The sequence below is a fragment of the Ahaetulla prasina genome, chromosome 4 (assembly GCF_028640845.1).
Source record: "Ahaetulla prasina isolate Xishuangbanna chromosome 4, ASM2864084v1, whole genome shotgun sequence".
In the NCBI taxonomy this organism is placed as follows: Eukaryota; Metazoa; Chordata; class Lepidosauria; order Squamata; family Colubridae; genus Ahaetulla; species Ahaetulla prasina.
Window position 1 is genome coordinate 116,106,702 of NC_080542.1, and position 24,792 is coordinate 116,131,493.

The 24,792-nt window shown below is 37.2% G+C and overlaps 1 protein-coding gene across 2 annotated transcripts in view; it reads left to right on the forward strand.

The window, feature by feature from the left end:
• The first annotated feature begins 1,888 nt into the window (after positions 1-1,888).
• Positions 1,889-24,792, forward strand: part of CALCR (calcitonin receptor) — a 175,640-nt gene continuing 152,736 nt past the window's right edge. For both annotated transcript variants that reach the window (XM_058183018.1, XM_058183019.1), the window contains exon 1: positions 1,889-2,378. The gene's annotated coding sequence lies outside the window, so the exon portion shown is untranslated. The remainder of the gene's footprint in view (positions 2,379-24,792) is intronic.

Here is a 24,792-nt window from a genome sequence, read left to right on the forward strand (position 1 = left end):
TATTTTTATAGCATTTTATTGTACATTAGCCCTACTTTTTATTACATCTATAGACTTTAGGAATGGGCATGTGTATTTGATAAGACATATTTAATGCATATCATATCTTCTGGCTGGAAAGTTTGTAATAAAGTCAAAGGTCCAGTACCTCCACCAACTTCTCAGCAAAAGGATCAACTGACGGTTCTTTCTCTTTCTCTGCTCCCCTCACATGGCAAGGCTGGGGCAAGTAGGCCAAACATGAAGGCCTCCTTAGCCTGGTTTTCAGGTCAGGGATCAGACCAGATCTCTGAGCTGGGATCTCTGCTACTCTAAGACAGGGAAAAGTTAGCAAGACTGCAAGTTATTGCTGAATCACCTCTATTTCTTGGGAGTCAGCTTTTACGCATACACCTGTTGGAAGAAAAGTCCATCTGGGTTCTGTTCCAAGTGGGGAAAAAGACACTGGAAACATGGAGACTGCTTGGAAAGATGGTTTAATGGTGGACAGGAATCACATAGCTTGAGTTCCTGAACAGGAGCACATGGCTTGCGTTCCTGAGTAGAAAAGGTGATCACATATTTCAAGGTGTTGGATGAAGAACCAGAGAGGAAAGGAGAAGAAGAGGAGAAGAAAAATGAGAAGAGAAAGACAAGAAAGGCCTCTGGTGGCTCAGCAGACTAAGTCTGTCTGTTATTAACACAGCTGCTTGCAATTACTGCAAGTTCAAGTCCCACCAGGCCCAAGGTTGACTTAGCCTTCCATCCTTTATAAGGTAGGTAAAATGAGGACCCAGATTGTTGGGGGCAATAAAAGTTGACTTTGTATATAATATACAAATGGATGAAGATTATTGCTTAACGCAGTGTAAGCCACCCTGAGTCTTCGGAGAAGGGCGGGATATAAATTCAAATAAATTTTTTTAAAAAAGATGCTGAGTGCCTGAGTTTATACTCTCTGTGGGGCCCCATCCTGGTGTTTCCTGTTCCTGTATAAGAAATGTACCCTGATTGGTTGTCAAACTCCCAGGTGGTCTAGGGGTCTTAACTAACTTTGTAGGTTTTCTCTCAAGCTTGCTTGAGCCTTGCCATGTGGTGAGTTTCTGTTGCTAGATGAGTCCTATTGTGTTGCAGATGATGGTCCATTGACAAAGGTGGGGGGAATGAGTGAGCTTGGCTGAGGCCTTAATGGCCCATTGACAAAGGTGTTGGCAGGGAGTTGCTTTGTCTTTAAAACAGGTTTCTCCATTACTCATCTAGAGAAACACAATGCTCTGCCCATTCAATATCCTCCAAAATATTTCATTCTTCTAGGAGAGGGATAAGTGCTAACTTCCTAGACACCAAAAATTTGTGTGAAATATTAGTGTAGCCATGGTGTTGCATTAAATCACCTTTATGATGGTTTCTTTTAAGAGCAAACAAGCACTGGAATCAATAGCTGAGGTAAATGTACTTATTGATTGATTGATTGATTGAATTTATTTATATCCCGCTTTTGTTATTTCACAAATAACTCCAGGCGTTGAACTTACTCTTTTCCAACAGCAGCAGCCCCGAGAGGTGAGTTGGGGTTGTAAATCATCCAGCTGGCTTTCATGGGTAAGGCAGAACTTGAACTCATGGCCTCCCACTTAACTAGCCTGTTGTCTTAACTAGACTAGATCACTCAGGTTCGGGTATGTATTCGGGCCTTTCTAACATCTTCCTCAATTTTCGGAACCGTACCGGCAAGCGTGCCTCCCCAACTGGAAAGGGGTGTAGCGGATCACGTCCACACTCACGCCACCAGCCGGGTTTCCTCTTTTCCGTAAGAAGCCCCCGCCTCTTCATGTCCCCGTGACAGCCGCTCGCCTAGTTTCTACGGCTATCCTCGGTATTGCTGGAGGGAGGCAACCGAGCGTGCGGCTCCTTTAAAGTCTGGGCTAAGCTGCCAGTTAGCCCTGCCTCTGTCCGCTTGAGTTCCCCAGCTGGGACCTGGGCAAGGAGGCGCTGTGCGCTGGTCCTTTCCCGTCACCTTCTGCCGGTGTGGAATGACCGAGTGAGCTGCTGCGGGATGTGCAAAGAGAGGCAGTTCAGTTCAGCCTGAAAGGGCATCGATCCTGCAGCGCGCGCCAAGGGACTCCTGTCTGGTGGGGATCCCTTTTCTGGGGCGCCGCGGCTGATTCCTGCCCTCTTTCAGACTTCGGTAGCCCTCGTGGTACAACTACTGTACATTTGGGCATCCTTGATCTTTTTTACAACTCGGTCTCCCCCAGCCCACCTTTGGGAAGGAAAGGTGGAATTCAGCGATCAGATCTTGCAAAAAGATAGCCGCCTAGTTTCCAAGTGCTGGGACCCGGTGCTGCAGGGGAGATTCAGAGAGAATAAACTCCTCTGTCTGCATTTCAGGAGGGGAGGTAAGTGCCGTCAAGTTGGAGCTTTGGCTGATTTTATGTGAGGATTATTAAATCTTGGGAAAGGGAGGACGGTAGAAGGAATGGGATTCTTTCAGACTGGGGATCTGCGTAGTTTTGCTGGTAGTGTAAAAGCCAAATCCCGCTTAGAAAGCTGCAGTTGCAAGAGTTCATTTGAGCGATTGCTGTCTTTACAGTATTTTGAACTGAGCTTCTCTGCATCCATTCTTGGGATTTTTTTTTATTTTTATTTTTGCAGGATTCAGACATTCAACATCATCTTCCACTTGTTACTGTTCTGTATTTATAGGGAGGGGGCTTCTGCTCTCTCGTTCCTTTTCTCCAAAAGAAAAATCTATTAAGAGAGGAACAGACATAATATTGTACCTGCCTTTTCCTTTTCACTCTAGGAATTCAGTATCTAGAAGCAAAATAATCTCCCCTTTCCCCTCCCTTTCAAGATGAACTTCTAGCTTAGCTAAAGATTTTTCTTTTGCTCAGCTCCTTGCAGTGTTCACTGTAGGAAAGTAGAGCATCTTTCTGAAGAACTTGGTGCACTGAACATTTATGCCTTGAGTGAGGGATGCCAGTTAGGTTTATAAGAGGGAAATGAAAACAATTGGAAGTGTGAAGAGGGATAAAGTCAATTGGAGTGCAGCAACCTGGATCCAATGTGGGTGAGAATTCCTCAGTCTTCATTTTAGAAGAGTCTTTGGAGCAGTCTCTCTTATCATGTTGGAAACAATTTGATTCCCTTGCAGTCCACATAAAGGGTGATAGCTACAGTCTTGGACACAGCAAACAAATAACGTGCCAATGTGGCAGCTGGATGGAAATTTTAACATGCAGAGACACTGTGCAGTTGATGTGGCAGAGTGAAGGAATTCTACCTGTTTTATGAAAAGAACAGTAGAAATCGTACTGGACACTGCAATGGATGTGTTAGCCAGTTGCAAAGGTTTACCAACTTTTGGGTATCAGTGAAGGTATAACCAACCTAGCAGTTTTCATATAACTTTTGTCTAAAATGAATGCAGAATAAATCATAGATGTTAGTATGCATAGGATATGTAACTGGCATTTGAAATATTGCTCAATGGAATGAAATTATGTGCAATATTATGTGTGCATTGCATATGTGCAGTAGCTATTGAACACTCAATATATGTCACAATTAGAAGTTGCATCTTTACAAAAACTAAATGCAAATCAATTTTTCTCGTTACCTTGAGATATTCTGGATTTTTTCATTCCCCCCCCCCTTCTTTCTTTATGACATTTAACAGATTCTATGACAGGTATGTGTACACATGGCTTTGAAAGCAGTAAAACTGCAACAGCAGTTCTAGGTTGTGGTCTTGTAGCAGTATATAAAAATTGATGCAGAATTTATTATATTCATTAAATTTGTACATTGCATTTCAAAATAGGTAGCTGTCTTTCATAAAGTGGCTGGGAGTAAAAAAACATTCATAGTTATTCCAAGACTTCAAATCTGATAGCTGCATCTCCAAATATTATGTTGCATACTACATGTTATTTACATTGGGTAATAGTAGCAGAGTTCCATTACTCTACTTAAAAGATGTTTCTCTTTACTCAGTGTAAAAGGAGTTTGAAGGAAATAGGGTCAGAGTAGGACTAACAACTCTGTTCATCAAAATAAATTCTTCTTTTTCTCTTTAGAGATAAAATTAATGTTTTGCTACTGTTATCTAAGGTACTGGTATATTGTAGATACTTGTACATAAACAGTTGGAAAGGTTGTGTCAATTTGTCAACACTCATTCATTTATGGAAATGCATTCAACATGGGTTTTCATTAAAACTGCATTAAACCCAGTATTTATCATATGGGCTGTTCAGTATATTGGATCATAACTGAAATAAAATACACAAGAGTTCTTTACGTTTAAGTTTCTTTGTAGTTCAAGCACTTGATAACTTTGGCAGAACTGATCTCTGTTCTTGCTATTACTGCAAAATTGATTTTGCAGCTGGTAAAACAGAATAAAACACATTGGTACTTCAGATTGAAATTTTAAATAACAGCTATTTTAAGAAAAAAAATTCCTAGTGTCCTCACTATGGTAGCATCTCATATTTATTTGAGATAGGACAAGTTAGCAAAATGCCTTCTGTCTTGGCAAACAGCAGTAAATGTGTTTATTATATTTGTGTGCCACTAGGCTCAAAAACATGTTCTCACATCCAGCATAGCATGCATTTATTAATAGTATAAAGATTGTGAAACAAAAATTTTTTACACATTCATAAAGAATTGCTATTTCTCCTTGTTTCTAAGGAAGAACTCCATTCAATAAACTTTTTTCCATTCTGATTTTCTCTTGCTGCCAGAGAATTCAACCCTGAAGTTTGCATTGGCTTTCAGAGTTCAAAAAGTTGAATCTCTGAAATGAAGTTACTGGCGATTACTTGACTTTATTTCTGTAACATCTGACAGTTCCAACTGGAAGAGTCCTTTCTCAATGCATTTCCAAATATTATTAGGAAAAGAGATAATTCTTATTGGGGGGGGGAGTCATTAAGTAGATGAAGCAGAAGGAGAGAGAGTGAATAAAATAAATGTTCTAAATAAACTAGAAATCACTTCTTCCTTTCTTCTGTTGCATTCAGTTTTATCTTTTAAAAATTGGACATGGACATGAAGAGGTATTATATGAGGTCACATGCTGATTTTCAGGAACACAATAGCCTCAAGTTAATGCTTCCCAAGATACTCACTGCATTTTAAGATTGCTAAACTGCCACCATTTATACTCAGTTCTTTTCTTTGCTTCCCAGAGGAAAACTAAGGTACTGTGAATTTAAGTACTGTGAAATAGCATGTGGTTCTCTGGTTTAGAATTATTTTGCTTATTCATAATAGTTAGCTAATTGTTTTTCTACAGCAAAACACTCAAGAAAATATACAGTTTAATTCTGGGTGCTTCCAGGTAATGAAACAATACTAATAAAATGGAAATCCAATGGCACAAATGCGAAAAGATATTACAAACTTAAAGAAAAAAAATAAACTTATTCCAATTCTCAATAATAATAAAGGAAATATTCTTTCAAAAATATTTTAAGCAGATTTGAAAAACCAACATTGTTGATTGAATAAATTCTAATCAACAATATATATAACCTGCTTTTTTTTAATTTGGCCAAAGTAATATTCTTTCCTTCTATTTATCCTCAGAACTGCAACATTCTTGTTAGGCTGGTTGGAAAGAGGGTGATTGGCCCAAGGTCATTTAGTAAGCTATTGTGGCCAGTTATAAACTTGAACCTTTGCTGAAGTCCAACTGATGGCTTTAAGATTTTTATTTAGACATCCAAGCAGGCAGAAATTTTATTTATTTATTTGTTTTTTTGGAAGGAACACAGAGTGCGCTAAAAGTTTCAGATCTGGAAAATAAGTAGTAATAAAGTATATTCAGACACAGCAAAAATTAGATTATTTTGAAAGAATTATAGACAGACAGATATATATATATATATATATATATATATATATATATATATATATATATATATATATATATATATATATATATATATACATATATATATATATATATATATATATATATATATATATATATATATATATATATATACATACATACACACACACATATATGTTTTCTGAGGTTTTCGCGGGTGTTTGTATGTAGGTCTTTGGTTATTCGGGTTTTCTCCCGCATAAAATTGGAAGTGTCTTGGCGACGTTTCGACGAAGTCTCATTCGTCATCTTCAGGCTTCAGCTTCGTCCTTCTGGGAGCAATGTGTGATTGCAGCTATTTCTTCCTTTTTAACTGCTAGTGGGGGTTTGAACTGATTAGGTGGGAGCTTGGCTGTGCTCTGATTGGCTGCGGGGTTTTTTTGTGCTCTTGATTGGCTGGGGGTGTGTCCTGTTTGGGTGGGGGCTTGGTTGTGCTCAGATTAGTCTGTGTTGCAGGGGGATTTGAGCTGGTGAGCTACATTGCTGTTGTTTGGCTTAGTGTTTGTGGTCGTGCTACATCTTCATAGTGGGTGTCTGCTGCTGCATGTATGGATTGGGTTTGAAATGGCTAATGTTGCAGCTGCAGTCTGGCTTCTGGTCCTTGGTCGTGCTTCATGATTAGTGTGGATTTGGGTTTGCTTTCTGGGTGGATGTGTGGTGGTGACATCCTGTGTGGACCTCGTGAGTGTGGGTCTGGTGTCATTCCTCGTGTTAGGGAGGATAGCGGTTTGTGTGTGTTTTCTTCTGGTAGATGGTGTGTCCTAGGGAGCCATTGGGTTTCAAACCCCCACTAGCACTAGCACTGGCCACACGGGAAAGAAAAACTTGACAACTTCCTCACAATAGCCTACACCCCAAAATACAGTTCCTCACAACCAAGCCCCCACCCAAACAGGACACATCTCAGCCAATCAGAGCACAAAAAAAACCCCAGCCAATCAGAGCACAGTCAAGCTCCCACCCAATCAGTTCAAACCCCCACTAGCAGTTAAAAAGGAAGAAACAGCTGCAATCACACATTGCTCCCAGAAGCACGAAGCTGAAGCCTGAAGATGACGAATGAGACTTCGTCGAAACATCGCCAAGACACTTCCAATTTTACGCGGGAGAAAACCCGAATAACCAAAGACCTACATACAAACACCTGCGAAAACCTCAGAATATATATATATATATATATATATATATATATATATATATATATATATATATATATATATATTTATATTTATATTTATATTTATATATATATATATTTATATATTTATATATAAATGCTTAGCTGACGAACAACACCTAAAAACCGAACTAGACACTCTCACTAATGTACTAACATCCAATGGATTCCAAAGAAATAAGATTACCAAGCTAATCCAAAAACAACCCCCCACTAAAATCCAACACAGAGAACAAGAAAATGGCACAGCCCTCCTCCCATATATAAAAGGCACCACAGACAGAATCAGCAAGATCCTCCACAAACACAACATCAAGACAGCATTCTGCACAAACCAAAAAATATCCACCATCCTAAGAAACCCCAAAGACAAAATTGAGTTAGAAAATCAAGGAGTATATGAAATCCCATGCACCGCCTGCCCCACCACATACATTGGACAAACCAACAGAAGAATAAGTGCACGCATTGAAGAACACAAGAACTCAGTCAAAAAAGAGGAACCAACTTCTTCCCTGGTCCAACACTTTAAAGTCACAGGACACGATATTGACTTTAAAAAGACCAGAACTATCGCCAAAACTGAACACTTTAACAACAGAATAATCAGAGAAGCCATTGAGATAGAAAAACGCCCACACAGCATGAACAAACGAGATGATACCTCCCGCCTACCAGCCATTTGGAAACCCGCCCTTATTGACAAACGAGTCCCTAACACGAGGAATGACACCAGACCCACACTCACGAGGTCCACACAGGATGTCACCACTGCACATCCACCCAGAAAGCAGACCCAAACCCACACTGATCATGAAGCACGACCAAGGACCAGAAGCCAGACCGCAGCTGCAACATTAGCCATTTCAAACCCCTCCAATCCATACATGCAGCAGACTGACACCCACTATGAAGATGTAGCACCACCACAAAGCCAAACAACAGCTATGCAGCTCACCAGCTCAAATCCCCCTGCAACACAGACTAAATTGAGCACAACCAAGCCCCCACCCAAACAGGACACACCCCAGCCAATCAGAGCACAAAAACCCCATCCAATCAGAGCACAGCCAAGCTCCCACCCAATCAGTTCAAACCCCACTAGCAGTTAAAAGGAAGAAACAGCTGCAATCACACATTGCTCCCAGAAGCACGGTTGAAGCCTGAAGATAACGAATGAGACTTCGTCGAAACGTTGCCAAGACATTTCCAATTTTACACGGGAGAAAACCCGAACAACCAAAGACCTACATACAAACACCCGTGAAAACCTCAGAAAACAAATATATATATATAATATGAGCATAAGAAATTTTATTTTCAGTCTTTCTGTCCCCCTTACTCTTCTGCCACAAAATGTCCTGCAATTTGAAATTTATTTATTTATTTTATTTTATTTTATTTATTTTGTCACACAGTATATATTATACATAAGTATGAGTATGTAATAACTATATTAATTGGATATAATGAAAGGAAACAATAGGACAGGAACGGTAGGCACGCTTGTGCTCTTATATTTTCTCCAAATGATAAAAGCTAATATTTCCCAGATGTCAAGAAACTTTTTGGTATCTAAATGAGATATCTAACTAAGTTAGGTGTGGAATTAACTTCCATATTTTATCATAATCATGGTTTTTCAACAACAACAAATAGTCTTCTCCAACACGATTTCAGTTTTGACACTAAGAGGTTCATATTCTGCTAAGCAGAGTTTTAAAACCTTGACTTGTTGAATACATTGTAGTATTTTGCATCACATTGTATCAAAATTGATGGGTTTACACACTGCAGTAAGGCAAAATATCAACCCATGTTATGAATGACGTGGAGTTTGAACCATCCTTTATGTAAATGCTCTCAATATACATTTGCTTTCCAGTTATCAAACTGTGTTATCAAGCCTCAAATGTTCAATAATGAAGATAAAAAACCTGAGTGACACCTTGCATACTAATAAACAAATGACAAATGTCTTCTACTGAAGTTCCATTGAAGTGTGTGGAAACCACCAAAGGCATAGTAGTAATTTTATAAATAAGCCATTTATTTCAACAGAATAACACAGAAAAGAATTGCTTTGCTAACTGTAAACTCCGTTCGCTTCATGGAATGTGATTTATATATGTCTTAACAAATTAAATGCACCTCAATCCTATTGTACTAGATTATAAGTTTCAATGAATACATTCATGCATATGGATATTTTAAATAGGAGTGAAGAAGGATCATACATTATGGTATGGGCAGGAAAGTTTTCTTTGTGGCATTAGAAAAATTCGCATTAATGCTAAAAGTTAAATTCTGGTTCACCCTGTGATATAGTTCCAAGGCCAGTCTAATATATTGCCTGTATATTCTGTTAGACATACAGAAATCATTTGGACTAGCAACTGAATTACTTTAACACTGATTGGACAGGTTCGTCTAATGTACCTGAGGATACTTTTTTTTTTTTTTGTTTACATTTATACCCCGCCCTTCTCCGAAGACTCAGGGCGGCTTACAGTGTATAAGGCAATAGTCTCATTCTATTTGTATATTTTTACAAAGTCAACTTATTGCCCCCCCCCAACAATCTGGGTCCTCATTTTACCTACCTTATAAAGGATGGAAGGCTGAGTCAACCTTGGGCCGGGCTCGAACCTGCAGTAATTGCAGGCTACTGTGTTCTTAATAACAGGCTTTACCAGCGTGAGCTAAACCGGCCCTTATACTTGGTTAGTTTTAAATACTGAAATGCACTTAGTTGGGTCCCCCAAGGATCTTCTGCCCATTGTGCTCAGAAAGCATAAGAAGGGAACCGTTATTGCTCTCCTAGCATTTTTCATTCCTCTGTAGTAACTTTGCTTCACTACATAAACGAAGGAGGCTTCTCAGTCAAGTCCATTCTTGTTCTTCTAGTACTATGGTTAATTTCCTTTTTCAAAACCAGCACAGAATACAGTGTTTTTGTAATACTTTGCAATAGAGGAACTAATGGACTTAAGCAATTATTCCAAATATATTTAAAGCAGAAATAATTCTACCTTCTTTGATGGGTTTCTTTTATGCTATTGCCACAGTTTCCTTTTGCTAATATAAGGGGAAATGATATTGAAAAGACTAGCTTGTATGACTGCAGACTTTAAAAATCTCAGGCTCTCAGATGGTATTCTCTCTCTAATTAATGGAAGAGGGCTGGAAAGGAAAATAAGAATATCTGTATCTCAAGTCAATAACTGGCTACACAAGAGTATAAACAGAAGATATTTAGCTACTGGGACCAACATCAGAATTATCTGGAATGAAATACAGGTTCCTATACATAAATTTGGTCTCCCAAACTCTAATTCTAATATGGAGGGAATTTAAATTGAAAAAATATTGCTTAATAAAGAATTAACTCATCTGTACTAAAGTCCTTGATTCAAATGACCTTCTTGTCCCCTTCCTACTTTTTTTAAACCAAAACAAAAGAGAGAGTTCATTATGGTTTTTGTGGTTTTTTTAATTCAAGATGTTGTAGATTAGGAATATTGTATGCAAATTAAATATTTTTGCAATGCAGATATTTAAGGTTAGAAGACTAAAGTTTGTGGGTGGACTGCTGTCTTCTGCATAAATTTTCCAAATCTTAAAAACAAAAACAAAAAACAAACAAACAAAAAACCAGACCCAGAAACTACAGATCAATCAGTCTAACATCAATACCTAGGTAGGAAGATCCTAGAAAATATAATTTTAAAAAAACAGATCTGCAAACAACTAGAAGCAAATAAAGTTATAATTAGTAGCCAACATGGGTTTATTAAAAACAGATTGTGCCAAACCAATCTTGTTTCATTATTTGATAAATTCACTAAATTAGTAGACCAGCTAAATACTATGTACATAGTATACTTAGATTTCAGTAAGTCATTTGACAAAGTAGAGCACAATTTATTTCTCGGTAAGCTAGAAAAATGTGAAATGGACAACATCACCACCAGATGGATTTGTAACTGCTGACACCATAAGGCTCCTTCTTAGACCCAGTACTCTTCAATATCTTCATTAATGACTTAGATGAGGAAATAGAAGGGGAACTCATCAAATTTGCAGATGAGACTAAACTGCAGGAATAGCCAAGACCCCCGAAGACAAGCTCAGGATTCAAAAAGATCTTGACAAACTTGAACAATGGGCCCTATCCAACAAAATGAATTTTAATGTGAAGAAAAGTAAAGTTTTACATTTAGGCAGGAAAAATTAAAGGTATAAGTACAGATTAGGCAAGACCTGGTTCAAAAACAGTAACTGTAAGAGGGACTTTGGAGTTCTTGTGGATGATCACTTGAATATGAGCCAGCAGTATGCAGCAGCAGCCAAAAAAGCTAATACAATACTGGCTTGTATAAACGGATGCATAGAATCAACATCACATGAAGTATTAGTACCACTTTATTAAACCCTAGTAAAACCATACCTGGGATACTGCAACCAATTTTGGTCACCATACTACAAAAAAGATGTTGAGACTTTGGAAAAAGTTCAAAGAAGAGCAACTAAATTGATAAAAGGCATGGAAACTAAACCATATGAAGAATGGCTGCAGCTTTTGGGCTTGACTAGTCTACAGAAAAGAAGAACTAGGGGTGACATGATAGCAGTATTCCAGTATTTGAGGGCTGCCACAAAGAAGAGTGGGTCAAATTATTCTCCAAAGCACCGGAGGACAGAATAAGAAACAATGGTTGGAAACTAATCAAAGAGAGAAGCAACCTGGAATTAAGGAGAAACTTCCTAACACTGAGGACAATTAACCAGTGGAACAGCTTGCCTTCAAAAATCATAGGTGCTCCATCCCTGGAGATTTTTAAGAAGAGACTAGACCAGTGATGGCTAACCTTTTTGCCATCACATGCCTATAATTCTATGTGACCCACCCCTGTGCATGTGCACGCGACCCCCATCCCCACCTGCTCCTGGTACGCGATGGCCCAATAGGCCTGTTTTTCTCTCTCACCTGGCTCCAGAGCCTCTCTATGATCTGGGGAGGGTGAAAACAATGGGAACTGCCCATTGGTTAACTTCTGGAGAGGCTCTGGAGGCTGGGGACAGCAAAAAAGTCACTTCCTGTGCAACCGGAAATTGGCAAACGGGCAGTTTCTGGCCTCTGGAGGTCCTCCAGAGGGGTGGGGAACACCGTTTTCACCCTCCCCAGACTCATAGAGAGGCTCTGGAGCCAGGTGAGAGAGAAAAATGGGCCTTCCCCACCACCCTCAGGCTCTCCGGAGGCAGAAAACAGCCTGTTTCTCTACTTCTAGTGGGCCCAGAAGGCCCGAAAATCAGGAAGCTGAACTTGCATGCCCACTGTTAATGGCTATGCATGCCACCTATGGCACGTATGCCATAAGTTCGCCATCACGGGACTAGATAGTAACTTGTCTGTAATGGTATAGGTCAGTGATGGCGAACCTTTTAGACACCGAGAGCCCAAACTGTATCCACGTGCATGCCCAAACTGAAAGATGCATGCATGCACATGGATGGACATGCACATGTGCAGACATGCATGTATACGCAACAGAGACCCAAAGACCAGCTGGCTAGCGGGAGGCAGGGATCCTAACACCAGCAGCACAGCAAGAAGATCCTTTTCTTTTGTGAGCTTCTGTTTTGTTGTTTACAGGAAACAGACGCTCACGAAAGAAACACCACGGAGATCTGACCTGGGGTGATTGCACACATGCCAGCAGAGAGGACTCTGCGTGCCATAGGTTCGCCATCATGGGCATAGGTTCTCCTGCTTGACCAAGGGACTGGACCTCCAAGGTTCCTTAAAGATTCTATTCTATTCTATTCTATTCTATTCTATTCTATTCTATTCTATTCTATTCTATTCTATTCTATTCTATTCTCAAATCTGATACTTCCGTTAGTATTGGCCCAAAACTTTCTTAGTAGTAGCTATTCTGGGGATTGCAGTGTAACACACGCTCAGAGTGTAGGGACACGTACTCTGCATTTCTGTTAGCATTTGACATTTAATGAAATTATGTTGTTAGAAGAACTGTATGTCAGTTCAGAAATGCACTGTTATTATCCACCTTCAATTTAAATACTATATATTCCTTACCCAATAACTGTTTGAACAGTAACATATAATGAAAGTCTAATTTCATATGGTTTTGAATGTCATGTTCGTCAAATTCTTCAATAATTACAAGCTTCCACATCAATTTAGCCATTTTTGAATTATTAAAAGTTTGCTTTTCTATATGTTGTCCTCCCACCAAAATGAAATAATCTTATCATCTTATCCTTTCTCCAAAGATCTCAGAGGACTATACATTTACCTTCACATATCCTTAAAATAATGATGTGAAAGAGATTAAGATGAGAGGGTGAATGGTAAACACAATCAGTTCTTATGGATAAAACTAGTTGGTCCTTCTCCAAAACTTTTGACTGGTGTTCAGGTTAAGCTTTACAGAGGAACCTCAATCACTTTATATAATTGATCTGCTTTGGCTTTGTTCATATTAGTGAAAATTATTAGAGCTATTTTAACCCTTCTTTATATTAAAATATACATTACTGTTGTCTATTGCATAATTGATTATCCTCACATAATTCTGAATCTATTTTTAATTGTGAAAATACCTTCATTTTTATTTTCATATTTTGCAAGTATAAATTAATTAATTATACCAAATTGATGATATTATTTTGGCTTGTTTATATTTTCATACAGGGATTAAATAAACATGTAGAGCGGGCATCATCTACTATCAAGTCTCATGATCCAGGTTGCCAGAAAAGAATCGAAAAGAAGTCTGATATTTTTATGGGATAATGGGTTGAAGACAGCTGGCACAAATCAAAGAAGGATAGATAATATTCCTTTCAAAGAAATAAGCAAGTTCCTAGGAAGGCTATATATTTATTTTTTTAAAAAAAGTTTACAACTTAATGTTCATGTAGGAGAAGGAACAGCAGAACCTGGGGGCTGAGTGAAAAGAGGGATTTACCTAGAAACCCTACATAGCCATAAATGAACTAAGTTCAACCTTCTCTTGAGTGCCATTGACCCTTATCTAACTCTCGTCTGGTGCTGATCATTGCTTAAAAAGATTCCTGTGCATAAGATTTTAGAAATAAATCAGCTTTGAAATCAGTTGATAATATGTGGGATTTTTTTGCAAGCAAACTTGCTTAGAATCACAATCTTTAGATTGCAGGTAACACCATGGACCTCATTTAAAGGCAAATACAAATGTCTGCAGTAATAATATTCCCCATCCTAGTCAATTTCCTTGAGGTTGAAGAGAACTTTAAATTCTTACTATTTGAACTCTTAATAATGAATGTAGGCTGCTGAATTAGTTCCCCAGTTAATGGCTTAAAGTAAGATAATATATTAAGAGCTTCACTTTTGCAAGAAACCTGCTCAGTTTCTTCAACTGAATTATGCAACATGTTTAATGCAACTTCAGGCCATTCTTTAGATGTTGATTATTTCAAATAACAATTTATACAGAATAGTTGACAGAAACCTGTAAATGGTTTTCCTAAGATTAGGCAGCTACTAAGCATTTGTTTTGATACAACATTATTCAGAGTGTTTTAAAAATAATGTCATATAAACCTTCCAGAAGGACAAATATCAGAATGGAGATGAATAAAAACCTACTTCCTTCAGAAATGGGCCTTGAGTAATAGGATTGTATACTAATTATAAGTCTTCTATATTGCTCCAATCATTTTTATTTTACTTATTTACAAAATTTGTTTGCTACCTGTTGGTGCAACATGTCTATTTTGAGTGGCTTTTAGACTTCCAAAATAAGATTAATATTAATATTAAATATAACAGTACCACAACACCAGTGTAGCAAAATAATAATGTAAGTATCAAGGAATAGTCATAATATAGTCACCATCCAGGGGAGACCAAGATGGCATCTGACTAAAATTTTAAAGAGAGGGAGAGGCCATGGAAGACATAAAAAAATGAGCCATAAAATTTGGTAGAAGCAATAAAAGAAATTGATAGGAAATTAACAACAGAAGATTAGGGCAAGGAATGAAAGAAGGTCTGATTAAGATATCACAGTGGAAAAGGATAACATTAAATGAGATTAAGAAAGCAAAAAGAGAGCAAATTTGGTGTAATGATTAAGGCATCAGGTTAGAAACTACGAAAGTGGTGAATAACCTGGGCCAATCATTGTCTCTGTCATTGTCTTCCTGAGAGAGAAATGGAAATGATTTCTGAAAAACCTTTCCATGAAAGCTAGAGGGGCTTGTCCAGACAGTCTTCAAGATTCAAACATGGTTGAATGGAAGGGGAGAAAAAAAGAAAGAGAGGCTGGTATTTAATTGATGCTTATCAGAAGAGAGTGGGCTATAAGACATATATTAGCTTTAGAGGCAGAAAACAAGAAAAAAAAATCTCCGCTGTCCATTCGCCATGGCCCATTTGCTGCGGCCTATTCACTGAATGGGTGGTGGCGGCTGTGATAGGTGTTGGCGGTCCCTGCCACCTGGAACAGCTGATTAGCACCGCACCAACCCTCCTCCCCTGCCACAATATTCGCTCTATAAGATGCACAAACATTTCCACCCACTTTTTTTTTTGGGGGGGGGGAGAAGTGTGCTTTATAATCCAAAAAAATACGGTATATCTATCTTTGTTTCCTAGGCTAATTGTAATAATTAGTCATATAAGTGATACTGAGTATTCATATGTTTAATTAATTGGTTGGTTAATCTTGAAAAAAAATAACAATTTATATTAAAATTCAGGTTAAGTATATTCTGATGGCTTTCTCTTGTCTGCAGGAACTAAATGGTATATACCTTGTTTGGTAAGCTTGCTAACAGCAGATACAGCAATGACCATATTTATAAATCTGGAATGCCGTAAAACACAAAATAGTTTGCTGGACCCAGTCATATGTAATGTAGTTGAAAAATAAGTTATGGATTGGTTGCAGCCCTCAGTATTTAGGAAGCATTTCAAAAGAAAATCATTTCAAAAGTAGCATTATATATTTTTAGAAAATATGGTATCTAGATCAAGGGTGTCAAACTCAAGGCCTGCGGGCTGGATCCAGCCTGTGGGGTGCTTAGATCTCACCTGTGCGCCCTCCCTGAAACAAAGACTGTGCCTCTGCCAACAAAAATGGAGCTCAGGGAGCCTTCCCAAGCTCTGTTTTTGCAGAGGGCTGCAGAAGGCCGTCACAGTCAAAAACAGAGCTTCGATAAATGACATCGAGCAGGTCACACCCTCCAATGTCAAACCTGATGTGTCCTTCAATGAAATTGAATTTGACACTCTTGATCGAGATCTATACTTTATGACTTCTAGCGTAAAATATTTACACATGGATCAGGCATCCCATTCAAACAAAGAAGCAGTATTTGCTGTTCAGTACAGGTAGTCCTTGAACTATCATCTCAATTGAGCCCAACATTTCTATTGCTCAGTGATACATTTCTTAAATGAGTTTTGGCCCATTATACAACCTTCCTTGCCATAGTTGTTTAGTGAATTACAGCAGATGTTAAATTAGTAACACAAGTTCCAAAAGGTGATCACATGACCCCGGGACATTGCAACCAGCATAAATATGAATCAATGGCCTAACATATGAATTTTGATCACATGATGCTGCTGCTGTCATAAATGTGAAAAATGGCCATAAATCACTTTCTTCAGTGCCATTGTAACTTTGAACAATTGCTAAACAAACTGTTGTAATTCAAGTACTATAAGTTGACTATATAAGTATAACCTATATAGAATGCCTATCACAGGCTGTCCATCACAGACTGGGTAATGGAAAACCTACAAATCTGATTTTTTTTTTTACAACAAGAACACAGACTACCAATTTGATCTGCTTGACTTCTTTTTCTTTGTCTTCTAAGCAACTGTACCAAGTGGCTAATTGTAATAAGGTATTGTTATAATTCAATATGAAGTATAAGAAAAACTTTTTATGGAAAAAGTAGGGTCGTAACTGCAACCACCCAAAAAAAGTGGGGACCATTTTCCCTAAGTGATGTGCAGTTGCCCTCCATTGTGAATTTCCATAAAGATTTGTAAGATTTGTAAGATTTGTTTCAGAAGAGACAAAGCTATTTATTTTAGCATTTATTTTATTTTTATTTGTTTATTAAATTTGTTTGCCAGCCATCTTGCTGCAATTCTAGGTGGCTTATCATATCAAAATAAAACTATAAAAATATATACAGATATATAAAATCACAATAAAATTGTAATAAAAATAAAACATTTACCAACAACAATTCAACAATTATTGAATTGCTGTTGGTACCTTTTCTTGCTTACGCAATTATCCATCTGGGACATATTCTGTATTTTTTGATATCATAACAATACCTTATTATGATTATTCTACATAAAAACAAACATTGCACAGCTGGATTTCAACCCTGCCCGGCTGGGGGGATGCAGACATAACATGTCCTCCTTACCCTCTTTAATCTATCCCTAAAGAGTCATTTAGCATAAATTCTCTCAAAATTAAGATGCAATGTTTGGAACATTGTGATTGGTTGATCTGCTCTTGGTTTTCTCTTTGATATTGTTTGAAAACTTTGAAAAATTACATCTTCTTTAGATTAGCCGATGACTTGAAGTGAATAGTTATTTACACAGATTGGAAGGGAGAACAAAACAGGCTTTTGGCTAAAACTGAGGAAAAGAAAAGAACTGAAACATTCATTTTCACATGTTTCTTTCTTGAATACATTAAACTCAGGATCTGTATCCTATGCTTATACCAGAAAACCTTGCAGGGTTTAAATTGGATCATTACAGGGAATGAACAACAAAAGAACAAAATGCAAAGCCAGAAATTTATATTGGCGTTGGTTTGAAAATGTGTGCACACGTGGACATGGTGGTTAAGGAATGGGTAGTTCCAGATTCTAGTCTTCCCTTAGGCTCACAAGCCAGATTTAAATCTGCCATTCTCTTAGTTCTAAACTGAGAAGTCAAAACACGTTTATCTACTAACTCCCAATGTACAAGAGTGCTAAATTACAGTCCCTAAACTTCAGGGAAGAGGTGGATTTGCCAGTGGTGATTTGATTTTGGTCTATAATCATGATGGTGAAACTATGGCATACGCAGAGCCCTCTGATAGGTCAGATCTCCTTGGCATTTCTTTTGTGAGCTTCTATTTCTCTATAAACAATGAAATAGAAACTCACGAAAAAGACCTTACCTCTTGCCACGCTGCCAATGTTGGGATGCCCTGCCTCCCACCGGCCAGCTAGTCTTTGGGTCTCTGCTGCACACGTGCGCATGTACATACATGCATGCATGTATGTGCATGTACGCGGCATGCACCCACAGCTTGGGCATGGTGTCTAAAAGGTTTGCCTTCATTGGTCTATAATAATAATCCAGTGAGATTTTTTTCTTGTTGGATGAGTGAAACTTTTAAGCAAAAAGACGTTGTGGGAAAACAATAGTTAGAAAAAAATGATACAAAGCTTTAGGGAGAAAGTAGGCCCTGAGGTAGGTAGAATATCTTGGTACCAAGAATGAGAAAACATTATTTGGCAACTACATGACCTTTAATTCATATAGAAATACATATTAGCTTGATCCCTTTGCCTGTTGTTTTAGGTCACAATAGGGTTATTTATTCTATTTTTCTAATGGATTTGTAACTCATTGGACAAAAAAAAAAAAAAAAGACTGTGAGCAATAAATTAATGACCATGCAGCAGAGAAATTGAAAAAAAAGGATTTTCTTTGCCCCAATGGTAATAGCAAAGTAGTACTTATGGATAGTCAATATTCATAATCAAGTAGGTCTGATTCAATTCTAACCTATTAAATCTGTATATTTTGCATTACCGTATTCATATTATCAGAGGCGGCAACAGCATGTTGCCCATGTATCTTGAAATACAGTAAAAACACAGTTACAACCAATTCTGATGATGATGAGTGGGAAAGAGCTGTCTGTATAATTTTACCTCAGGGGAAAAAATATTTTTTATTTTGCATTCTCTTATCTACTGTGCCTCAAGATCCCTGGTCTTTGTAAACCTTCTTGACTTTCATCAATTAGCAGAAGTGCTTTGTGCTGTGCCCTGACAAGTAATCTCTGTGCACCATGTGGCTATATACACATGTGGCACTTGGTCCAAAAGATTAGATAGTATTTACTTTCTTTCTAGGGTTTTAGCCGAATTTCAAACCACACTGTAAGTGTTAGCTTTACATATACTGTAGTTTGTAAAGTCCTGAAGAATGATTTTTCAAATTATTATTAAGAGGCATATTCAAATTATTGTTTTTTCATGTAGGGTACTATGGCTTTCTATTTAGTATATAGAAAGGAGTGATCCTGTCAAGAGGCTCTGTATCTAATAAGACTATTTCCTTATGTTGCAAGCAGCTGATTTAATAAGGTTAGGATGATTTATAAATCCTACATTGCTATTAATTAAATGTTTAGTCAGTGTGTATGTTAGCTACTCCACATCTTTCTGTGATTGGTTTGGTGATGTCCAACATTCCTTTTTGATACTTTGTCTTTGCCAATTTTATTGTCTTTTTTTAAAATAAACTTACTTGTCCCTGACTTCTTATCCCTCAATGCTCCATCCTCTGCTCACAACAAAATACCTTATCCCACCAGACTTGAAATTCTGGGCTTAGAAAACTTAGAACTATGCCGCCTTCGGTATGACCTAAGCTTAGCTCATAAAATATCAGTGACTACTTCAACTTCAACCACAACAATACACAAGCACACAATAGATATAAACTTAAAGTGAAGCACTCCAAACTCGATTGAGAAAATATGAATTCAGCAATAGAGTAGTCAACGCCTGGAATGCACTACCTGACTCTGTGATTTCATCCCCAAACCCCCAAAATTTTAACCTTAGACTGTCTACTGTTGACCTCATCCCATTCCTAAGAGGTCTGTAAGGGGTGTGCATAAGAACACCAGTGTGCCTACTGTCCCTGTTCTAACATTCCCTTTATTTGTATTCATTTTATGTACTCAATTCATGCTTATACATATATATTATCCAATACGTATTAGACAAAATAAATAAATAAATAAATAAAATAAATGCTTGAAAATGGGATTTAATGCAGGGAATGTTGTCGAGGGAAAGAAGAGTAAATAACACACACACACACACACACTTGCTATGGTCCAAACCAGAATCATTTTAATTACTAGTTGCCAATGATTTTGAAGTCATTTCCAGAAATGACTTATGTAAAACTCAGGTTCTCTGCTAAGTGAAGGAATCTTACTATTACAACTTCCCTGACTGATATAAGCCACCCTTGTTCCTATTCTATTTAAATGTAATTGGAATTAGATTGAACTAATGAAATTGTTCATGTGATCAATCTGTCTCTGCATTCATAATTTTTCCTAGCTTTCATAATTTGGCAGTAAGTTTTAGGGAGCATTATATCCAAAGTTTTCAGAGGCTTCATGATGTCCTGCAGTACTACTCTAAACAGCACTAAACCCATAATTAAGGCAGAATATCAGCAGATAGCCTGAATCTGCAAAGATGAAGTCAGGAAAGCAAAGGTTCAGAAAGAACAAACACGAGCATGCAATAGATTTAAACTTAATGTTAACCGCTCCAATCTTGATTGCAGAAAATATGACTTCAGTAACAGAGTTGTTAATGCTTGGAATACACTACCTGACTTTGTGGTCTCTTCCCCAAATCCCCAAATCTTTAACCAAAAACTATCTACTATTGACCTCACCCCATTTCTAAGAGGTCTATAAGGGGCATGCATAAGAACACAAGCGTGCCTACCATTCCTGTCCTATTGTTTCTTTTCGTTATATCCAATTAATTTAGCTATTACATACTCATACTTATATATATGCTTATATATTGTATAGTTATTTCATGCTTATGCTTATACATACTGTGTGACAAAATAAATAAATAAATAAATAAATAAATAAATAAATATTTTTCAAAAATCCTGGGACATAAGGGAACTGCTTGAGGATTGGAAAAGAACTGATATGATTCTTCAAAAAAGGGAAAAAAACAGACCCAGGAAACTACAGACCAACCAGCTAACATCAATACTATAAAGATACTGGAAAAGTTTAAAAAAATAACCAGATCTGTGAACATCTAGAAACAAAATTATAACTAAAAGCCAGTAAATTTTTGTTTAAAACAGATCATGCCAAAGCAATCTTATTTTATTCTTTGATAAAATGACTAAATTAGTAGACCAGCAAAATGCTGTGGACATAGTATACTTAGACTTCAACAAGGCATTCAACAAAGTAGACCATAACCTATTAATAAGCTAGAAAATTATGGGCTAGACAGCATCACCACCAGATGGATTTGTAAGTGGCTGACAAACCATATTCAATTAGTAGTCTTTAATATAGGTACTACATCTACATGGAAGGAAGGAAGCAGTGGTATACCACAAGGATCCCTCTTAGTACTTTTCAATATCTTCATTAATGACTTAGATGAGGGAATAGAAGGAGAACTCATCAAATTTGCAGATGATACTAAACTGGCAGGAACAGCCCACATCCCAGAAAACAAGCTCAGTATCCAAAAAGATCTTGATAGACTTGGGCGATAGACCCTATTCAACAAAATGAAATTTAATGTAGACAAAAGCAAGGTTTTACACTTAGAGAGGAAAAAGTACAAGTACAGATTAAGTCCAAACCTAGTTCAAAAACAGTAGCTATGAGAGGTACCTTGGAGTTTTAGTGGGCGATCACTTAAATAGGAGTCAGCAGTGTCGGTGGCAGCCAAAAAAGCTAACACAACCCTTGGTTGTATAAACAGGCATAGACTCAAAATCACGCAAGTATTACTACCACTTTATAAACCCTTAGTAAGGCCACACTTGAAATACTGTATCTATTCTGGTTACCACATTACAAAAGAGATGCTGAGACTTTGAAAAAGGTACAAAGAAGAGCAAGGAAGATGATTAAAGGCCTTTCGTATGACTAAAACATACGAAGAATGATTTCAGGATTTGGGTTTAATTAGTCTAGTGAAAAGAAGGACTAGGTGAGACATGAAAGCATTATTCCAATATCTGAGAGGCTGCCATAAAGAGGAGGATATCAACTTATTTCCCAAAACATCGGAGGTAAGGACAAGAAAAAATGGATGGAAAATAATCAAGGAGAGAAGCCACCTGGAATTAAGGAGAAACTTCCTAACAATGAGGACAATTAACCAGTGGAACAGCTTGCCTTCAGAAGTTGTGGATGGTTCATCACTGGAGGTTTTTAAGAGATTGGACTTGTCTGAAATGGTATAATGTCTCCTGCTTGAGCAGGGAATTGGACTAGAGTACCTCAAGGTCTCTGACAGTCTATTCTGCTGTTGACAGATCTTTCTGTTAGGAAATTGCCCCAACAAACTCCCTATCCTTTCCATTTTATTCCTTTCTTGTTGGGATGTCTGCAGAGTATTGTCTGCGGAGTGTAGTAAAAACAAATCCAGTGTCTATGATGTTCACTAGCATATAAAAAACATCATTTGATCACAGCATTACAGTCATCATCCTGACTTTTTAATGATACCCAGTAAACATCCCTAACTCATGTTCTGTGCAGCATATTACATGGCAGTCCTTTAAATCAGGGGTCTCCAACCTTGGCAACTTTAAGTCTGGCGGACTTCAACTCCCAGAATTCCCCAGCTACAAACCCCTGATTTAAATCATCGAAGAAAGAGATTGGAGCTCATCTATTTTGCATTAGTTTGGTGCCCAGATACACAGATGGGTCTGTTAAGCAACTATATTTAATAGCCCAGAGATACAGGTGGGTCTGTTTAAGCAGCTATATTTAATAGTTCATATAATAACTATTTCTGTAGCAATTTCAGTTGACCCAGGTACACTGTGAAATAAGTCATATTCAACTGAATGAATTATTACCATTATGCTCTATTTATAATGCTATAATGGTGTTGTGTTCCTAAATTTGGTAGTAGAACAAATAAAAAAAATTAAATGCTTCTAATTTAGGTGACCCTAGTTGCTAAATCAATTTACTAATTGTTAGAACATCAAGAAAGTGAAAGAGGTTCATTGTGCTGGAAAAAAATACAATGTCATCCAAGATGGGCTATTAGGAACCAGATATTTAGCACAGAAAGTTGTATAAAAGAAATATTATGAAAGCATAGTCTCTGAAATAAAAATAAAAGAAAAAGAAAAGCTTTCTTCTGTAATTGGCTTTTAAACTCTTGAACAGTTCCTTGCTGTTCAATTTGAAGGAAATTAAAAAGGATGTAGTAAAAATACAAAAAAAGCTATAAAGTTATATTTAAGCAAATAAAAATTACAGGTGTCTGCTGAAGCTGAAATAGTTGGTACTATATTGAAGATAGGGTGAATCTAATAATAGAAAGCTGATAAAATAAAATAAAAAAACAACACAATCTGTTCCATATTTTCCTACACCTTTAAGTGTAAAAGTCCTTCAGTATTTTTAGTCTGCAAAACAATTCACTTTAAGATATACTTCTGAATATAATTCCTTTTTTTAATCTGATTTTTATAATGATGTCTTATGTTTTAATTGTCATAAAAACCACCTGTATTATTGCTGCTTTTTGAATGAACCTAGTAAAATATTTCAAGATAGAGTCATGACTTCTGAGATTTGGGAGATCTATCCCAGATCTATAGCTGGTGCTGTATAATTTGCAAATAGAACAAAATTGTTACATGTAGGGAGATAGAAGGGTTTTTAATCTGAGAGTAGTGTTTAAAGTATAGTACTGAGAGAAGAGAGTATCTTTAACGTAGAGTTGAACAACGGAATCCTTGGTGCTGTCCTAGCTTGGTTGTTTGCTTGTACCAAACTAGGTAACATTGGTATAAATAAATGATGGATTTCCTAGGAAGCAAACCCCACACTTACACTGAGGATATTACAAAGTTGGGTAAAGCAATGTCTGCAAGCAAACAACCATGGCCATAAATAAAGTATGTTGGAACAGTAAATTGCTTACACCAAGAATCAAAAAACAAGAGTGTCCATATACAATTGATGTGATCTATTATTTTGATATTGCTAGTATTATCTTAGGTATAATCTGAGCATATATGAAATTTTCTTGACTTCCTTTTTGGGGAGTAATGTAGGAAGAAGATTAAAATGGACTAAACCCTTCCTGAATATAAGAATTGTGGTATGATTTATGCCTTGGGTTGGTTTTACTGTTATGAAGCAACAGCTTGAATATATATCTCTGTGAAGGAAAATTTGTTCATTTTGGGCTTCCAAAGAGGAACTAAAATGGAAGTTCCCTTTTCTGTTCTCATTTGGGCTACAAGAGAATTCAAGTTTATTTGACAGGAGTCTTGGATAATACCTTGATTGCTTGTACAAACTTTTAGTCTGTTGACTCCAGTATTGCAGGTAGCTTTGTGGCTATTTTTTGCAGTATTTCTATTATGGCAGTTTTCCTACAGATAATCCTTGATTTATAACGGCAATTGAGCCTGGGATTAAGTAAATCATGGTGGTAATTAAGTGGATCACCAAGTAACAACACCCATTTTTATGATCTTTCTTGTTTGTTTAGCAAATGCTGTGGTCATCAAGTAAACTCCATATTGTTAAACAAATGCACTAAATCCAATGGTTTTGGTTTTTTTGCTGGAAACCATAACTAAATAACTGAAGCCATAAAAAAAAAAGCA